The following is a 20,775-nucleotide window of genomic DNA, read 5'->3' on the forward strand; positions in this document are numbered from 1 at the left end:
GACTTTCTCTGCTAGTATGTTTTAATTTATTGCTTATTATTTTCAGCATATCTCTTATAGATTTTTGCATTGAGGTTAACATGAGGATTACAAAAAAATCTTATAGATATAAGTAATTTTAAAGAGATGACAACTTATTTTAGATCACACAAAAAAGAATAGGAACAAGCAAATAAAGAAAAAACTAAAAAGAACCCCTATACTTTATTTTCCATCCCCCCTACACTTTAATTTTATCCCTCCTCCAATTTTTACTTTTATTTTTAATTTTTTTTACTCTGATTTGGTATCTTCTTTGGCTAAGTTGCAGAATGGAGTGTCCAGGGCTGGGATGGTAGTCCCACCTCCCATCATTGTTTTTGGTTGTCATGAAAAATATTTCTCCCCTCAGGCACTGGTGATGTTTCCTTTGGATTAAAGCAGGGACAGGTCTCCTGCCAGGGAGCCCAAGATGATAGGAAAGCCAACTGTCCACCTTGATCTTACTTTTTCGGGTGGAGAAACCCATGAGTCAGGAAGAAATTTTCAACATGTTTAGTGCCAAACAGATTGTGGAGAGGAGTGTTGCAGATATTGAAGGCTGATTCTTTTGCTGTCTACTCAGATTTTTTTTGTTTACATCTCTGTGGCCCTGGTAGTTGTTTCATCCTCATATCTGAGTTCTGGGATATCTCAGTGCTGTATATTTGTTTTGTATTTTCTGTGGAGAAGAGTGAAGTCAACTTGTTTGTATGCCACCAGGTTGGAACCAGAAACTGAATAATAATGTATTATGTATTTCAAAATGTCTAAAAAATTATAATTTATATATTTTTGCCACAAAAAATTGATAATTATGTGAGGTGATAGATATGTTAATTAGCTTAATTTAACCATTCCACAATGTATACAAGCATCACATATCATAATATCACATTGCATCCCAAAAATATATACAATTATCATTTGTCAATTAGAAACTAAATTTTAAAAATCTGTGTACTCACTAAAACATGAAGGCAAAAACAAAAACAAAAATAAAAATCAATATTCAACTCTCCCCCAATAATGCTGTATTGAAAAGGAGAATTGCCCCTCTAAGTGCATTTCCAGTTAGCTGAATTTCAGGCAGGGGGGTTAGCCTATTGAGATGAAATGTCTTTCCTGGTGACTTGCCAAACAAGTGGGGAGAATTATTTACTACTGTCCTCTGGAGACCCAGCAAATGAGAGCTGTTGAACTTGAGAACCAGAAGGAATCTTTGAAGTTTTGTTACTCATCTTCTTTATTTTATAGCTGAGAATAATGAAGCCCAAGAGGAAAACCCAATCACAGATAACTGTTTGGTGGCAGAACCAAGGAAAACATCTGTTTCTCTAACTCCCTCTAATGCTTTCTTTCAATGCCGTCCTCACTTCAGGACTTCAAAGCTTTTCCTTACTACACTCTGGTGTCCCTTGCCTGCCTCCATAACCCTAGAAAAATGTGTGCATACAACTTATATTTGGAAAGGTATTTACATATCACATAATGTAATTATTCTTCCAGAAAATGATTTCAAATTATATCCTGAAAAGGTGAAAAAATGGTCATGTATAACTCTCAGTGTTTTGTAGGTTTGGTAGAAAACAGTAGCTACCAAAAATGATTGCAGTAGATAAGGAGTGGCTACTCAGCTGCAGTCCCACTACCAGGTTATAAAGAAGGTATGTTATAAATGCTGAACCCCCATGCCAGACATTTATTAAATAACATTAAGTCAGCAGGCAAAATGATTTGAATAAAGTGTTCTGTAAGTGTAATGAAGTTCCAGCTCTCAGTCCTTTTAAGTATTCTCACTTAATTTGCATTAACTATTCTCTTGAGCCCATCACAACAACATTCCAGAGATAGTATTCTGACTCTGTAGTCAGCTTCAGTTAACCAGAAATTCCTTCTAGCTAATTGCTGGATGAAGGACCATTTGGGGATCTCAGGTTCCATACCTGAATGTGCAGTGTACAGGCGTTGCTGGTCTTTTATACTCTGATCATTGCAAGATGTGAAGGATGCAGAATGGGGGTGTCTTTAAAATATTTTAGCTCATTGATATATCTTGAAAACCTTGATTTTGGTTTCTGGGGAAGATGGCTGAATAGGAACAGCTCCAATCTGCCGTTCCCAGTGAGACCAATGCAGAAGGAAGGTGATTTCTGCATTTCCAACTGAGTTCAACAGCTCATCTCACTGGGACTGGTTAGACACTGGGGGCAGCCCATGGAGGGCAAGTAGAAGCAGGGTGAGGTGTCATCTCACCCAGAAAGTCCAAGGGGTTGGGGAACTCCCTCCCCTAGTCAAGGGAAGCCACGAGGGACTGTGCCCTGAGGGATTGAGCCTTTCAGCCCAGATACTACACTTTTTCCACTGTCTTCGCAACCCACAAACCAGGAGATTCCCTCTGGTGCCTACACCACCAGGGGCCTGGGTTTCATGCACAAAAGTGGGCGGCTGTTTGGGCAGACACCAAGCTAGCTGCAGGAGTTTTTATTGTTTTCCAGCGACACTTGGAACACCAGTGAGATAGAACCATTCACTTCCCTGGAAAGGGTGCTGAAGCCAGAGAGTCAAGTGGTCTTGCTCAGTGGATCCCACCCCCATGGAGCCTAGCAAGCTAAGATTCACTGGCTTGAAATCCTCACTGCCAGCACAGCACTCTGAATGATCTGGGACACTCAAGTTTGGTGTGGGGAGGGTGTGCGCCACTACTGAGGCTTGACTACCTGGTTTTCCCCTCACAGTGTAAACATAGCCAGTGGAAACTTTGGACTGGGCAGTGCCCACCTCAGCACTCCAAAGCCACTGTAATCAGACTGCCTCCCTAGACTCCTCCTCTCTAGGCAGGACATCTCTGAAAGAAAGGCAGCAGACCCAGTCAGGGGCTTATAGATAAAACTCCCATCTTCCTGGGACAGAGCACCTGTGGGAAGGGGCAACTTTGGGCATAGCTTCAGCAGACTTAAATGTTCCTGCCTGCCAGCTCTGAGGAGAGCAGTGGATCTTCCAGCACAGCACTCGAGCTCTGCTAAGGGACACACTACCTCCTCAAGTAGATCCCTGACTCCCATGTATCCTGACTGGGAGATACCTCCCAGTAGAGGCTGACAGATACCTCATACAGGAGAGCTCTGGCTAGCATCTGAGGGGTGCCCCTCTGGGATGAGTTTCCAGAGGGAGTAACAGGCAGCAATTTTTGCTGTTCTGCAGCCTCCACTGGTGATACCCAGGCAACAGAGTCTGGAGTGGACCTCCAGCAAACCTGGAGGCCCCTCAGCAGACCTGCAGTAGCGGGGCCTGATGGTTAGAAAGAGAACAAACAGAAATATAGCATCAACGTCAACAAAAGGACATCCACATAGAAATCCCATCTAAATGTCACCAACATCAAAGACCAAACATAGATAAATCCATGAAGATGAGAAAAAATCAGCACAAAAACGCTGAAAATTCCAAAAACCAGGATACCTCTTCCCCTCCAAAGAATCACAACTCCTCACCAGGAGGGGAACAAAACTGGTTGGAGAATGAGTTTGACAAATTGACAGAAGTAGGCTTCAGAAGGCAGCTAATAACAAACTCCTCTGAGCTAAAGGAGCATGTTCTAACCCAATGAAAGGAAGCTAAGAACCTTGGAAAAACATTAGAGAAATTGCTAACTAGTATAACCAGTTTAGAGAAAAACATAAATTACTTGATGGAGCTGAAAAATACAGCACGAGAACTTTGTGAAGCATACACAAGTACCAACAGCCAAACTGATCAAGCAGAAGAAAGGATATCAGAGGTTGAAGATCAACTTAATGAAATAAAGTGTGAAGACAAGAATACAGAAAAAAGAATGAAAAGGAATGAACAAAGCCTCCAAGAAATATGGGACTATGTAAAAAGACCAAACCTATATTTGATTGGTGTACCTGAAAGTGACGGGAAGAATGGAACCAAGTTGGAAAACAAAATTTAGGATGTTATCCAGGAGAACTTCTTCAACTTAGCAAGACAAGCCAACATTCAAATTCAGGATATAAAGAGAACCCCACAAAGATACTCCTTAAGAGAACAACCCCAAGACACATAATTGTCAGATTCACCAAGGTTGAAGTAAAGTAAAAAATATTAAGGGCAGCCAGAGAGAAAGGTCGTGTTACCACAAAGTGAAGCCCATCAGATTAACAGTGGATTTCTGTACAGAAACCCAACAAGCAAGAAGAGAGAGGGGGCCAACTTTCACTCTTTTCTTTTCATTCTTAAAGAAAAGAATTTTCAACCCAGAATTTCATATACAGCCAAACTAAGCTTCATAAGTGAAGAAGAAATAAAATTATTTACAGACAAGCAAATGCTGAGAGTTTTTCTCACCACCAGGCCTTCCCTACAAGAGCTCCTGAAGGAAACACTAAATATGGAAAAGAAAAATCGGTACCAACCACTGCAAAAACATAACAAAGTATAAAGACCATCAATATTATGAAGAAACTGCATCAACTAATGGGCAAAATAACCAGCTAGCATCATAATTACAGGATCAAATTCACACATAACAATATTAACCTTAAATGTAAATGGGCTAAATACCACAATTAAAAGACACAGACTGACAAATTAGATAAAGAGTCAAGACCCTTTATGCTGTATTTAGGAGACCCATCTCACATGGAAAGACACACTTAGGTTCAAAATAGTGAAGGAAGAAGATTTACCAAGAAAATGGAAAGCAAAAAGAAGCAGGGGTTGCCATCCTAGTCTCTGATAAAACAGACTTTAAACCACTAAAGATCAAAAAAGACAAAGAAGGGCATTACATAATGGTAAAGGGATCAATGCAACAAAAAGAGCTAACTATCCTAAATATATATGCACCCAATACGGAAGCACCCAGGTTCCTAAGCAAGTTCTTAGAGACCTACAAAGAGACTTAGACTCCTACACAGTAATAGTGGGAGGCTTTAACACTCCACTCTCAATATTAGACAGATCAACAAGACAGAAAGTTAACAAGGATATTCAGGATTAGAACTCAGCTCTGGATAAGCAGACCTAATAGACATCTACAGAATTCTCCACCCAAAATCAACAGAATATACATTCTTCTCAGCATCACATCACACTTATTCTGAACTTGACTGCGTAATTGGAAGTGAAACAATCCTCAGCAACTGCAAAAGAGTGGAAATCATAACAAACAGTTTCTGACACCACAGTGCAATCAAATTGGAACTCAGGATTAAGAAACTCACTCAAAATGACACAACTACATGGAAACTCAACAATCTGCTCCTGAATGACTACTGGGTAAATGACAAAATTAAGGGAGAAATAAATAAGTACTTTGAAACCAATGAGAACAGAGAGAGAATGTACCAGAATCTCTGGAACACAGCTAAAGCAGTGTTTAGAGGGAAATTCATAGCATGACATGCCCACAGGAGAAAACAGAAAAGCTCTAAAATTGACACCCTAACACCACAATGAAAGGAACTAGAAAAGCAAGAGGAAACAAATTCAAAAGCTAGCAGAATACAAGAAATAAATAGGATCAGAGCAGAACTGAAGGAGATAGAGACATGAAAAATCCTTCAAAAAAATCAGTGAATCCAGGAGCTAGTTTTTTGAAAATATTAACAAAATAGATAGACTGCTAGCCAGACTAACAAGAAAACAGAAAAGAATAAAATAGACACAATAAAAAATGGCAAAGGGGATATTACCACTGATTCCACAGAAATACAAACTACCATCAGGGAATACTATAAACAACTCTATGCAAATAAACTAGAAAATCTAGAAGAAATAAATAAATTCCTGGACACATACACCCTTTTAACACTAAACCAGGAAGAAGTCAAATCACTGAATAGACCAATAACAAGTTCTGAAGTTGAGGCAATAATTAATAGCCTACCAAACAAACAAAAAAAAGGCCAGAACCAGGAAGATTCACAGCTGAATTCTACCAGAAGTACAAAGAGGAGCTGGTATCATTTCTTTTGAAACTACTCCAAACAATAGAAAAAGAGGAACTCCTCCCTAACTTATTTTATGAGGCCAGCATTATCCTGATACCTGGTGAGACACAACAAAAAGAAAAAATTTTAAGCCAAGATCCCTGATGAACATCAATGCAAAAATCTTCAATAAAATACTGGCAAACCAAATCCAGCTGCACATTAAAAGCTTATCCACCATAATCAAGTCAGCTTCATTGCTGGGATGCAAGGCTGGTTCAACATGCACAAACCAATAAACATAATTTGTAGCATAAACAGAACCAATGACAAAAAAACCCATGATTATCTCAATAGACACAGAAAAGGCCCTTGATAATATTCAACCCCCTTCAAGCTAAAAACACTCAATAACAGAAAAGGCCTTTGATAATATTCAACCTCCTTCAAGCTAAAAACACTCAATAAACTAGTATTAATGGAATGTATCTCAAAATAATAAGCACTATTTATGACAAACCCACAGCCAATATTATACTGAATAGGCAAAAGCTGGAAGCATTCTCTTTGAAAACTGGCACGAGATGAGAATACCTTTTCTCACCACTCTTATTCAACATAGTATTGGAAGTTCTGGCCAGGGCAATCAGACAAGAAAAAGAAATAAGGCATACTCAAATAGGAAGAGAGGAAGTCAAATTATCTCTCTGTTTGCAGATGACATGACTGTATCTTTAGTAAACCCCATTGTCACAGCCCCAAAACTCCTTAAGCTGATAAGCAGCTTCAGGCAAGTCTCAGGATACAAAATCAATGTGCAAAAATCACAAGCATTCCTAGACACCAATAATAGAGAACCAAATCATGAGTGAACTTCCATTCACAATTGCTACAAAGAGAATAAAATACCTAGGAATATAACTTACAAGAAATGTGAAGGACCTCTTCAAGGAGAACTACAAATTACTGCTCAAGGAAATAAGAGAGGACATAAACAAATGGAAGAACTTTCCATGCTCATGGATACAAAGAATCAATATTGTGAAAATGGCCATACTGCTCAAAGTAATTTATAGATTTAATGCTATTTCCATCAAGCTACCATTGGCTTTCTTAAGGAATTTGAAAAAACTACTTTAAATTTTATATGGACTATTTTATATTAAACTACTTTAACTTTTATATGGAACCAAAAAAGGGCCTGTATAGCCAAGAAAATCCTAAAAAAAAAAAAGAACAAAGCTGGAGGCATCACACTACCTGACTTCAAATTATACTACAAGACTACAGGAATCAAAATAGCTTTGTACTGGTACCAAAACAGATATATAGACCAATGGAACAGAACAGGGGCCTCAGAAATACCACCACACATCTACAATCATATGATCTTTGACAAGCCTGCCAAAAACAATCAATGGGGAAAGGATTCTCTATTTAATAAATGGTGTTGGGAAAACTGGCTAGCCATGTGCAGAAAACTGAAACTTCACCCCTTCCTTACAACTTATACAAAAATTAACTCAAGATGGATTAAAGACTTAAATGTAAGACCTAAAACCATAAAAACCCTAGACAAAAACCTAGACAACACCATTCAAGACATAGGCATGGGCAAAGACTTCATGGCTAAAACACCAAAAGCCATGGAAACAAGAGCCAAAATTGACAAATGGGATCAAACTCAACAAAGAGCTTCTGCACAGCATAAGAAACTGTCCTCAGAGTGAACAGGCAACATACAGAGTGGGAGAAAATGTTTGCAATCTATCCATCTGACAAAGGGCTAATACCCAGAATCTATGAGGAACTTAAACAAATTTCCAAAAACAAAACCAAACAACCCATCAAAAAGTGGCAAAGAATATGAACAGATGTTTTATAAAAGAAGACATTTATACAGCCAACAAACATGAAAAAAAAGTTCATCATCGCTGGTCATTAGAGAAATGTAAATCAAAACCACAATGAGATACCATCTCATGCCAGTTAGAATGGCGATCATTAAAAATTCAGGAAACAACAGATGCTGAAGAGGATGTGGAGAAATAGGAACACTTTTACACTGTTGGTGGGAGTATAAATTAGTTCAATCATTGTGGAAGACAGTGTGGCAGTTCTTCAAGGATCTAGAACTAGAAATACCATTTGAACCAGCAATTCCATTACTGGGTATAAACCCAAAGGATTATAAATCATCCTACTATAAAGACACATGCACATGTATGTTCATTGCAGCACTATTCACAATAGCAAAGACTTGGAAGCAACCCAAATGCCCATCAATGATAGACTGGATAAAGAAAATGTGGCACACATGCATCATGGAATACTATGCAGTCATAAAAAAATGACTTCATGTCCTTTGCAGGGACATGGATAAAACTGGAAGCCATCATTCTCAGCAAACTGACACAGGAACAGAAAACCAAACACTGCATGTTCTCACGCATAAGTGGGAGTTGAACAATGAGCACATATGGGAACAGAAAGGAGAATATCACACACTGTGGCCTGTCAGAGGGTGGGAGCCAACAGGAAGGATAGCATTAAGAGAAACACCTAATGTATTTGTTGTATATGTTGGGTTGATAGGTGCAGCAAACCACTATGGCACATGTATACCCATATAACAAACCTGCACATTCTGCATGTGTGTCCCAGAACTTACAGAATAATAAAAAAAAATTTTAAATAACCAAAAAAAGGAAACCTTAAATTTTACCAATGAGATCCCATTTCTAACAGTCCTCATACTAGTCAAAAGAGCAGTATTTCTTACCAATAAAAAACATTTCTGACATCCAGTACACAAATTAACACTGTAGGTTGATGAAAATTTGCCCTACCAGAAAAATTTATAATAGCTGCCAGTTAAATGTGTCATTTTCCAATGTAATGCCATGTGACTTCCCCTGGATCATGCACTCTTGAGTAAAACAAGCAATTGCATGTGGAGTTAAAGCTGTACTTTACCAGCACATTCAGAAGCTTTCACTATCTAAGATGAAGTATTTAAGGTATTTTTCAGCGTTCATGACAAAGTAGAATATCCTGACCTTGAGTCAAGTCACCTGGACTCCATCCTTCTAGGCCAGGCCTTGATTCCTTCTCTTCTATGATGGTTGAGAACAGTTTACCTTGGTCTATGGTTTCTTTTCCCATGGTGCTTATGAAGTATTTGGATCAAGTATAAAAATTAACACCAAGACAAAAGTATGCCAAATTGTAGGGTCTTTATTGCTGGCGACCACGGAGGACTCACATCTCTGCAACCCGTGGCCCCGAAAGGAGGGTGACAAGACCCTTTTATGCCCGTAAATCACCTCCGGGGTGAGTGTGCGGGGCAGGGGTGGGGGTGAGGGGATTCAGACATTCTGAAGGCCAGGGGATTCCGTAAATCACCTCCCGGGCAGAGAGGAGGATGCAGGTCTCCGGACATTCCAAGGGCTAGGGGACTTGTTGTCACTTCGATTGGTACCTAAGTGGTTTACAGAAGTCAAGATAAGCGTTAGTTTACACATCGTCTGGGCAGTAGTGGAATCCACAGATCTTTAGTTACTTATTACAAGTCACAGGGGCCAGGATGGAATTAACTTGGGCTGCTTATTCTGGTCACTACCTGTAAGCAAAGGCCAGCAATTCTGGCAATCACTGATAAGAAAAGGTAAGCAGTTTTATTTACAGAAGCCAAGGTTAGCAGTCATTGTGAGGAGAATGGGGCAGCCATTACAACTTATTTTTGGAAAACAGCTTTGTCTTTTATAAAATGGCATTGCTCAGGTTCCAGCTATAGTGCACTTAGAACACAATCCAAGAAAAGTCATCTTCAGGTTGCTAGATATTTTACCTAATTGGCAATTTACCACTAGGAGCTAACATGGGCTTTTAGGAAGTGGGATGTTATAATTGCTGCACTTTTATTAATCAACTAATCACATTATTTTCATCATGGTCCACATTAGCAACTTTTTGTCCCTTATAAAGAACATAACCAGGCAAAAAAGCAAAAGCAGAATACAGTGGCCATAGTCTAAAAAGTCTAAAAGGAATTGCCTACATCATTAGAATCCAAGTGGTCCTTTACCTATTTCCACACGAGTAACAAAATATAGTCCAATGTCCTTGGAGTTTGACCTTCCATGCTGAAGCAAGTATTTCCACTGTAGACTAACTGATGTTGAATTGTACAACTTGAGGTTTACTCTTGCAACTTAAACTCTTGCCATGTCTTGAAATGCAAATGCCCCCAAAGACTAGTATCTGATATTAAGCAACAGACCAATTCAGGAGAGAGATTTTATGGAGGATGCAGATTTCGACAAAGACCTGTCCCTTTGCCCTTCAAGTCAAACTTTGTATTTACCTATTTCTTCTACTTGCTTGTAAGATTTGCATTGATAAGAAACAGAACTAAATCCTCTTACTCTGACACATCCAAATAACCTTGTGATAAGAGATCAAAAGGAGTTCAGGTGGATTTGTACTCCACATGTATAATATTTGCCTTGTCTGATTTATCATTTTGTGCAAACATTGGCTATTACTTTTATGGCTAGTAGAAGGGCTGAAGCCAAAGCTCTGGCAGAGAGTAAATAAGATATTCCACAGTGACGAAAGAAGACATTAAAAGCTCATAAGGAAGAGAATTGCTGCATGTGGAGCCCATTCTTGTGATTTACAGCATTAATGCTCGTTGCTCACAGCCCCTCCCTGTCATTGGAAGCTGACCCTTCTTGAAATGGAAAAATTGTGGTAGTTTTATCAGCATTATTTAAAATCTATTATGTGTGAAAGTGTGTTTTGGAAAGAAAGAAGCCCGGAAAAATGGCATTTCTGACCCGCAGTGCTCAGCAGTTTCTCTACACATGTCCCCTTGGCCCTTGCCTTATAGGTAACCACAGGCAGGGCCTGGGGGATTGGAAGGTCCAACTCGGATGCCTCACCCAGATTCAGACTTCATGCCATCCTTGCTCCACAAGTACCATGTAACAGACCTGCCCACTCACCATAATCTGCCCTAGGGCTCTAACTTGTTTTGCCCAACCAGTAAGTGTGGGAGAGGTCCCTCCTCCCATCCTGCAGAAGTACAAGGGATTCTGGAAATGCATGTGTGTGGTCGGGAGATTTGGGGTGCTCTGTAGGAGAAGATAATAATTGCAATAGTAGCTGACACAGACAACAATGCTCTAGGCACTGCATTAGGAAATTTCCATGTATGGATTCCCTTATTCATACAATAATCCCACAAGGTATAAATTTTTGGAGAGGAAACAGCATAGATGGGCAAAGCTAGGAACTGAGTGGTAGAGAAAAGATTCAAAGCCATCGAGTCTGGCTTCAGAGTCTGAGGTGAAACAAAGGCTGATGGCATTGGTAGCCTGTTGCCCTCCCCTTGCAAAGCTAGCTGCCATCGCAGTGTAATGCTTAGTTAGGTGACAGCGGGGTGAGTTACTGGTGAGGACTGACTTAGAAGTTACTGGGAACCTGAGCAAGGCCCCTGCAGCTGACTGGGTAGGAGCCTCAAGTGTGGACTAGTCTTCTATCTGGAGTGCAAGTTTCCTATCACTCCTTCTCACTTTACGCTACCCACCTTCTCCCCATCATTATTCAATATTAAACCCTTAATTCCCTTTCAGGTCTCATAAAGGGGACAGGAGAAAAAGCAGCCCATGATGGCCAGCAGCTGGGGTGGTACTCATCAGCATCCCTCAGGGTTTCCTTGCTAAATATAATCAATCTCACAGACCATCATCTTCAGACAAGGTGATAAAGCAAGATGAAACCAAGGCCGGTTGGTGACCATGTCAGAACACAGACAAAGACATTTCTTGTGCAAACCACAAGAAATGGTCAAGCATCTCCCTCTCTTTGTGTTTGTTTGTTTGTTTGTTTGAGACAGAGTCTCACTCTGTCACCCAGGCTGGAGTGCAGTGGCGTGATCTTGACTCACTGCAACCTCTGCCTCCTGTGTTCAAGTGATTCTCGTGCCTCATCCTCCCAAATAGCTGAGATTACAAGTGTGCACCACCATGCCTGGCTATTTTTTGTATTTTTAGTAGAGACAGGGCTTCACCATGTTGGCCAGGCTTGTCTCAAACTCCTGACCTCAGGTGATCTGCCTGCCTCACCCTCCCAAAGTGCTGGGATTAGAGGTGTGAGCCACCGCACCTGGCCTCCCACTCTTAAGGAACTTGTGTGACTCCCTCTTCTTTGTCAATTAAACATTTAACCTCTTTCTACATTTTTATGCTTCTAGATAAAATTCATTAAGATACCCAACTACCCAATCATAGATTACCCCTGCTTTCTGACAATACCATATCCAGAACATATTCTCCCGAAAACCACCTTGCACAATCTCAGATCCTGTTAAAAAGAGAAAGCCCCATTAAACTGCTTCTTGGGATGGCCCACAGTTCGCCAGGGTGTGCAGTGTCTGTTGCTACGGTGAACATGCATTAATCCAGCTCTGCATACAGATGCATTCCTGGTGAAACAAAGCAAAAAACCTCAAATGAAGACTCTCAACAGCAATTAAAACTAAAGCCGATGTCACTTGAAGGAAAAAGTACATCTATTTATGAAACCAAAATACCCAGTTCCCACTTCTTTTGAGGGCTGGGATGTCAGTCTGCAGAAACACAGTTAGGGTCTTCCATTCCTGGAGGGGAGAGAAAAGTTGTCTCAGATTTATGTTTTTCCCTAGAGAAGGTCACCTCAATCACCCATCCACCATCCACCACAATGAGATACTTGAATTCTATGTCTATATTTCAGCAAAATTTGCTAATTGTACAGTCATAATTAATGTTTTCATATAATGAGTATTCTAGTTTGCAAGTAATTTTCTAAGTAATTAAAAATTAAATTAATTGCATTAAAGTGTTTAGAGTTTGAATATATTTTATTGAAATGTAAACTAAATAGACATAAAAATTAAAAACATCATTTTTGTATCTTTTCAGTTATTTTTCCTTTGAAATATTCAGAATATCTATTAAAACTAAAAGACAAAATAGAATTATAATCAATTTATACCAAATATCTTTAAATAAAGCTAAAATTTTAAAATACTGTAAAATATTAATAACATAATGAATTTTTAAGATAAAATGTAAGATGCTATTTAAACTAGTATTAAAAGTTATCCTAGTTGCCCATATAGAGTTAGCATTGCTTCTCATGCATATTACATCTAGGCATATATTTATACAAATGTAACAGGACTATGAATTGTGAATGCTTCAAAATGTCCCTCAGCCTCTCATGTGCAACTGCTGAAATATCTCATGAATTCTTGAGTGTCTGTGGAACCACAAACTGGAACATCTAGAGACACAAGAAGATGAACACTTGGCACTAGCCAGAGGAAAAAAAACCCACTTTGTTATTCAAGAATATTATACTTATGCTCTTTGAGAGGAAAGATGAGCATATTCATTCTCTCTGACTTGGCATCAGAACAACCCACACGGTTTCCACAGGACCCACAGGGCAATACAGGGAGAAGCATTTTCCCCGGGGCCTCCACAGTTTTGGTCTCCAAAATAGATGTCTACTGTTAGGTCACTGTGCTCACCCTGAGCACTGGATCCCCAGTGATAGTAGGAACCATCTACCTTAATTCAATTAACTTATATCATGTTTTGAAAAATGCAGGACCCTATCACCCAGGTCTAATGAGGCTACTGGTGATCAAGTGAGGCAAAAATTATCCTCTAAATTATGCCAGATATTGCCTACAGTTGAAGAGGGATTTTTATTTGTTTGTTTGTTTTGAGATGGAGTCTTTCTCTGTCACCCAGGCTGTGATGCAGTGGTACGATCTTGGCTCACTACAGCCTCCATCTTCTGGATTTAGGAAATTCTCCTGCCTCACTCTCCTGAGTAGCTGGGATCACAGCCACCCACCACTATGCCCAGTTCATTTTTGTATGTTTAGTAGAGACAGGGTTTTACCATGTTGGCCAGGCTGATCTCAAACTCCTGACCTCAAGTAATCTGCCCTCCTCAGCCTCCCAAAGTTCTGGGAATACAGGCATGAGTCACCACACCTGACCAGGATTTGTACTTTGATAGGAAGAAGAATCACCTGTGTAGCATTTCTGAGGTAAATGCAAGGCGAAAAGGTAGCCATCCACTGTCATGTGGTAAGGTTGTAATAGATCATCTGGTGGGTTAGCAAAAGTTGCCTCTCTGACACCTGTTTGAAACATGAATCTGGAATTGGTATGAACCAAGACACTTAAAAACTTCAGGCTTTCTGGAAGAGTAAAAAGATGAAAACCTCACTCACTGCTCACTGAACTTTAAAGTTAGACGGACTTGTAAGAGTAGATTCTGGTGCCTCTAACCACGATGTGCCAGCTATAAAAGACATCAACCACCCCCTTCTCCCCAGGAGGAAATCATTGAAAAGAAAGAAGCCTAGCCAACCTCAACACAAACCCCTCAGGGGTTTGGAAAGAGGAATGGCTTCAACCCAAATTGGCATCTGACTCTGGAATTCCCCTGAACACAGTAGCCATGATCCAGACAAGGGCACTGCTACAGTTGTACGTTGGGATCTACACTACAAAGTCTCTCGCTCAAATCCTTGTGGGGCTGCAGATTATTGGACTTTCCAGGACTCTCTCTCTTCCTAACATTTGGAAGCAGTATTGCCTCCTTTGGACAGAGTACGTCCTAAGATTCTTAGCAATAGAACTAGGAATTGAGGAGACACTAAATATTTTGCTAAGAGGGGCAAATGGTCTTGAGTGATTTGTTGGGCAAGCCGAGTGGAAGTGACTGTATTTGTTTTCCACACCCGTGCAGTGCTGACGTGACTTACGTTTCCATTCAACCACATATGCAGTAAGCATTTAGAACTTCTTTTGTCTTCAGGAAGTTTAAGCTGGTGAGGGCAAACACAATTAGGAGTGTCAGGTTCTGCAAAGGGGAGTTAGATATTTAGACTTTCCATTATGGATTTTTTTTAAGTATCTCCATCTAGATTTATCAATTGTATCTAACATTTTTAAAGCATGTGACAAAGTTTTTTGTAAGTATAAGTCAAACGTTGTGATACAATGTGAGGAGTATCATGATAAAAGTGAACACAGACAACCAGAGAGCATGGAGGAGGGGAACCTTCTCTGGTGTAGAGAAGCCAGGGAAGGCTCCCTACATAAGATGATGCTTTCGCTGAGCCCAGTAGTTACTAGCCAGACATGTGGCCTTAAAGGCATTCCAGGTAATGTAGCAGGAGTGGCCGCGGGAAAGGATCTCTCAGACACCGAATACAGGAGGAAAGAATTGGGGAGCCACCCACACAGGTGAAGGAAAAGAGGTCAGGTTCCTTGAGAGAAATTCTCGTAGAGGAGTATGACTTTCTTGAGAAAATTCCCAAAGCCTTCAGGTTGTATTTATCTGGTTTTGCTTTTGAGAAGCATGTGGCATATGTGCAGGTACACTGTCCTTGGGTCATTTTCTGTGTGTTTGTCTCTGCATTAGGAAGAATGTTCTGGAGCATTCCTGAAAGCAGTGTGATGCATGAGACTGAGAATAGGGTTTCAGTGTCAGAGAGACCTGGCACCGCCTTTTATGTACCATACCACTCATGCAGGTGTCTGGAGGCACAAAGCAGGTGCCCAAAACTATTTTTGAATGAATGAAGTCATTTGACTCCTTTGAACTTGAGTTTTCTAATGTGTAAAATAGGAATAATGCCTATGTGGCTGCAGGGACACCAGTGAGGGACTCATGTAATAATCTGGATAATTAGTAATGGTAGCTTGGATTCAGGTGGGGGCATTAGAAATGGAGAGAAGTGGATTGATTCAGGGTGTGTCCCAGAAGAATTGCTCTCAGAACCTTCCAATGGATTAGATATGAGGAAGAAAATAAAAAAAAAAAACAAAAAGAACTTGATCTTGTTCTTAACCCTGAGTTCCAAGAATCATTTACTGATACGGGAAAGACTGGGGCATATGCTGCTGAGTAAAGGTATTAGATATCAGTTAGACATAAGAGTCTGGCATTTAAAAGAGCTGGATATTTGCAAATGTGAGGCTTATTTCCCTTTGAATGACATTAAATGGGAATGCAAAATAGTATAGATTGGGAAGAAAAGGGGCCCTGGGTCATATCCCTGTGGACATTCCAACATTTCGGTATCATGAAGGAAAGCAAGAGTCAAAAACAGAAACTGAGAATGCGTAACTACGAATGTATGGCCACAAGGGAGTGATAGAAAAATCAGGAGAGAGTGATATCACAGAAGCCAATGAGAAAGAGTGTTTGAAGAGGGAATGAATGACCACCTGCGTCAAATACTGCTGAGAAATCAGGTAACACAAAATATTTTGCCTTATTTTGCAAAGTGAAGGTCATTGGAAACTTCAGTGAACAGTTTTTGTGGAACACTAGTATGTAGTGAAGATGGAAACTCTAGAAAACTCTTTCAATGATATTTGCTTAAAGAGTGTAAAGCAGGGTAATGGATTTGGAGTTTTTCCCCCTTCCTGAGTGTAGCAGGCAGGTCACACACTGTTACTGTTTCTCTCAGTGCCCCTTTCCAAGTGCACTTAGTATATCGCAAATGTATCAAGAGAGGTTTTTGAGGTTCTGTTTTGTTTTGTATTGAAGATTGAGGGCACTTTTGTTTTGCATTACACTGATCTGGAACAAAGAGGAAGCTAGTGATGCAGGAAAGAGAAGGGGTACTTACATGAGTGAGGCTCTGGGGAAGGAAGGAGAGGATGGTGAATATGTGGTTGACAGAAGCAGAGAGAGTTTATTCACTGTAGATGAAGGGAAGGCAAAGAGGTTAGGTTCACATTCTGTTGTATGTTGGTCAATTTAATGGAGGCAAGGGGAAGAAGGACTTCTCATGTGATAGCTTCCAATTCCTCTTAGAATTTTATGCCAAGGTCTTCTGTTGAGACTTGAGAGGGTAAAGGGGAAACAAGAGATTTGAGTCAAGAGAGCAATGTATCAAAACTCATTTTAGAGAATGAGAAACAGATTCCACTAGGAAGCCATAATATGATTAGCAAGAGGTATTGAATTGTCTGAACCTGTATTAAAGTGAAACAAACATAAAATTGTGTGCTTTGCTAAACGAATGTGTGTCTGCTCAGCTGCAGAAATGAAATCAGTAGGTATTCTGTCTGTCCAGTGATGGTCTTGCCCAGGCCGGTTCAGAGAAGCAAGAGAATTAAAGGTGTTTACAAAGAAAATGAGAACATGAGCCGGGTAATAGCTAGGGCTGAATCAATGATAAATGGATGGATGATGTATAACAGTGAAAAATTCAAAGTGAAAATATGTGTCATTATTGAGTTACTTATCCTCTAAATAATTTTTTCTTTTCTGCTGCAGTTGCTATTGAATGTGGGTAATCTCCATGCTGTTGCCTGAAGCTGGAAGTTCTCCTCTGCCCCCTTCTCAGCATGTGCTTGTGAAAGCTGTAGACCTCATCTGCGTTGAAGTAACCAAGGAGACCAAAATAAATGATTCCTGCGAAAACTTAAATGACATTTTCAGAGACGCGATCCCTGCTTCTCATTAAGATGGCTGTATAACATTGTACGTTGGGAGGGTCAGAAGGCTGATCACCGAGAAGTAGAGTGGTGTGTGGGAGTAGGCAATGGCTGAGGTAAGAGGATAAAAGGTAGAGAAGGAATCAGACTGGGTCACCACCCTCTTTTGTTTCTTCCCACTGTATTTGCCCCTAGGAAGCCCCTCAGCTGCTCCTACTGAGTTCTCTGTACCCCTTCCTTGTCCCCATGACTCACAGACAGTGGTTGAACCATAGCTGTCTCTCTGATAACATCCTTTGGTGTGAAACAGGTAAGACTCCAGATTCTTGTTTATTCTGAGAATCTTGACTGGCCTTCTGTAATCACTACATTTGATTACTCTCATTTGATAGTTTGGTTTTCTTTCCCTGGTAGTTATTTTCTAACCCTTCTTCAGCTGACAGGACACTCACAAATGAGCACAGCAAACACACAGGCATCTGTGTCTCTATTCAGAAGTGTCACAAGTGAAAGGAGGAAGCCCACCGCCTGGGGCCCCTTTTTATTCCACTTAACCTGACTACTGAACTGGCAAGTGCAGGTAACAGCTTTCTCCCGGAGTCTCTGAGCACCGGAACTGTGTGACGACGGCTGTGGTTGGAGGGCCCAAAGCTGCTGCACAAATGCATTTGCTGTTCCTGAGGAAATAGTATATGAATTGGAAAGAGAAGGCTAAAAGGTGCTTTAATTTATCATTTTCAAGTATATGAGAGGATGGGATCTTTTTCCTTCTAAGGAGAATGAAAGCTTCGAATGCCTACAGTGAAATATGAAGTAGTAAACGTAAAGCAGATAATTTTTCCATTGGCATGAGAAAGCAGCTCCTAACCATCACGCCTGTGGAAACACTCAAATGTGCTACTGCGCAGATTTGCTGGTGTCTCTCTTGGATATAGTAAATGCGTGCTCAATAAACTTAGCTTTTCCCTTTTCTGAATGTAGCAGGCAGGTCACACACTCTGTTAATGTTCCTCTCAGTGCCCCTTTCCAAGCACACTTAATATTTTTGGCCACATCAAATTAGAATTTGCATGTCTGCTCCTCTTGGAATACATGTCCACCTCTGTCCATCCGGTATGCCCTGCTTTTCCTCTCTTAGGAGAGGAAGAGAGGTAGAAACTGTATTTTTTTTAAATTGCATTTTAGGTTTTGGGGTACCTGTGCAGAACATGCAAGATAGTTGCATAGGTACACACATGGCAGTGTGTTTTGCTGCCTTCCTCCCCTTCACACATTTGTTTAAACACCTGCCATGCACCATGCCCTACAGATGAGAAAACTGAGATTCAGAGACATGAAGTCATCGCTCAAGGCCTCCAGCCAGCCTGACTCAAATGCAAGCATCATCCGGTCTGCAGCAGCACATTTCTAAAGCCTTTATAATTCACAGCCTCTCGTTTTGCAGAGACTCTCTCTGCCTGGCCTATTTGTTCCAGCTTCATGGCAGCTTTATTTAGGTGATAACAGAAGAACCCTACTGCTTTATGAGGTGATAATCCAAGCCCTATGTGGATAACTATTCTTTTAGGTTGAGTGGTTTATCCCTTTGATAAAAAAAGGCAGATTATTGTTCTGAAAACCCAAAGTCTTCCTTTCATTCTTGCATTAGAGAATGAAACTTACATATTTACTTTTAGCAGCAGCCTCAAAGGGAACCCCAAGCTGAGATGAGCATACCCTCTCCCAGCAGAAGCCAGGTATCGGAAATGCTCTTCCTTCGCTGTTGGCTGTGATTTGAGGAAGTCACCTGCGAGTTTTGGGATTTTCTCCTTTTTCCTTTTATTTGTACTTTTAAAGGGGTTATAGGGTGAGTGACTGTCCCATTTTTCCCTGGGACTGTCCTGGTGTTAACACTGAAAGTCCTGCATCCCAGAAAACCCTTCAATTCTGGGCAAGCCAGGATAATTAGCAGCCCTGCTTAAAACCTCAGCTGGAAAAATAATAAAAAGACTAAGTGGACAGGTAAGTGGGAACGAAAAGAGAAGTTTGTTAAAAAATAACTTACTGTCTCAAGGCATTGCAGCCACTTTCATGCTTTTCTGGTGACAGAGTGAGGTCTTTTAGGAAAACGACCTAAAAATCCATAAATGGGGACTGGATAAATAAAATTTGAATGCTCAATCCTGGAAGATTATGCAGCCTTAAAAATTAAGAAGGTAATTTTTAAGGCTGCATAATCTTCCAGGATTGAGCATTCAAATTTTATTTATCCAGTCCCCATTTATGGATTTTTAGGTCGTTTTCCTAAAAGACCTCACTCTGTCACCAGAAAAGCATGAAAGTGGCTGCAATGCCTTGAGACAGTAAGTTATTTTTTAACAAACTTCTCTTTTCGTTCCCACTTACCTGTCCACTTAGTCTTTTTATTATTTTTCCAGCTGAGGTTTTAAGCAGGGCTGCTAATTATCCTGGCTTGCCCAGAATTGAAGGGTTTTCAAAAATGTGGCACATATACACCATGGAATATTATGCAGCAATCAGAAATGATGAGTTCGTGTCGTTTGTAGGGACATGGATGAATCTGGAAAACATCATCCTCAGCAAACTGACACAAGAACAGAAAATGAAACACCGCATATTCTCACTCATAGGTGGGTGATGAAAAATGAGAACACATGGACACAGAAAGGGGAGTACTAAACACTGGGGTCTATTGGGGGGAAAAGGGGAGGGCCAGTGGGAGGGGGAGGTGGGGAGGGATAGCCTGGGGAGAAATGCCAAATGTGGGTGAAGGGGAGAAGAAAAGCAAAGCACACTGCCATGTGTGTACCTACGCAACTGTCTTGCATGCTCTGCTCATGTACCCCAAAACCTATAATCCAATAAAAAATTAAAAAAAAAAAAAAAATATATATATATATAGGAAAAAAAAAAAATTAAGAAGGTAGATGTATACATGACCATATTGAATAATTTTCAAAATTGGAGCAAAAATAAGCATGTATAAATATTTTGCACATACTATTTATGGAAAGGTACTGTATTAATTTTCTATTACTGTGTAACAATGTCACCTCCAACTTAGTGCTTAGAACAACACGCACTGATCTTCCAATTTCTGTGCGTCAGGAGTCTGGCCATGCCTTAGTCAGATTCTCCGCAAGGCTACCATCAAGATGGTGGCTGGGGCTGTGTTCTCATTTGGAGTTTTGACTGGAGAAGGAGCTACTTTCAAACCCATGTGGTTGCTGGCAGAATCCAATGCTTGTGGTTGTAGGACTGAAAGCTTTCCCCTATCAGCACTGTCTGTC

At 40.4% G+C, this 20,775-nt stretch overlaps 1 long non-coding RNA gene across 2 annotated transcripts in view; it reads left to right on the forward strand.

Annotated features, from left to right (window-relative positions):
• The window catches only part of LOC144582137 (uncharacterized), a 35,357-nt gene extending 17,488 nt beyond the window's left edge, over window positions 1-17,869 (forward strand). For both annotated transcript variants that reach the window (XR_013534208.1, XR_013534203.1), the window contains exon 3: window positions 17,325-17,869. This is a non-coding gene — a long non-coding RNA (uncharacterized LOC144582137). The remainder of the gene's footprint in view (window positions 1-17,324) is intronic.
• The last annotated feature ends 2,906 nt before the right edge of the window (window positions 17,870-20,775 follow it).

Source organism: Callithrix jacchus, chromosome 1 (assembly GCF_049354715.1).
Source record: "Callithrix jacchus isolate 240 chromosome 1, calJac240_pri, whole genome shotgun sequence".
NCBI classification, from domain to species: domain Eukaryota; kingdom Metazoa; phylum Chordata; class Mammalia; order Primates; family Cebidae; genus Callithrix; species Callithrix jacchus.